Below are 578 nucleotides of genomic sequence, written 5' to 3' on the forward strand. Positions count from 1 at the left end.
GCTTCATAGGCAAGGAGTTTTCCTCTCAGCTCATCATAGGTTATGGGACTTATGTTGTTACTCTCGGTTAAGATAGTGGCAGTGTTTTCCTACTCTTTTGTGAGGCTTCTAAGGAGTTTTCTCACCAAGGTTTGTTCTGCATAGTTTGTACCCATAGCATCAAGGTTGTTGATTATGATTGAGAATCTCTCAAAGGCTTCATCAATGCTTTCTCCATCCTTCATGCTAAACATCTCGTACTCTTTTCGCAGCATATCAATCCTCATTTCTTTGACTTGTTTGGTGCCTTCATGTGTAACCTGGAGTTTTTTCCAGATTTCTTTGGCTGTCTTGCATCTAGACACCTTTCGGTACTCTTCAAAGCTGATAGCACAGTGAAGAAGGTTGATTGCTTTAGCGTTCAGCTCTATCTTTTTCTTGTCATCTTCATTCCATTCAGCTTCTTCTTTTGGAGTCACCACTCCATCAGCACTTGTTTTTGTTGGGATCTTTGGACCGCTCACAACGATCTTCTATAAGTTGTAGTCAATGGATTGGATGAAGATCCTTATCCTTTCTTTCCAGTAGGAATAGTTCTT

Source organism: Arachis duranensis, chromosome 2 (genome assembly GCF_000817695.3).
Source record: "Arachis duranensis cultivar V14167 chromosome 2, aradu.V14167.gnm2.J7QH, whole genome shotgun sequence".
Lineage (NCBI taxonomy): Eukaryota > Viridiplantae > Streptophyta > Magnoliopsida > Fabales > Fabaceae > Arachis > Arachis duranensis.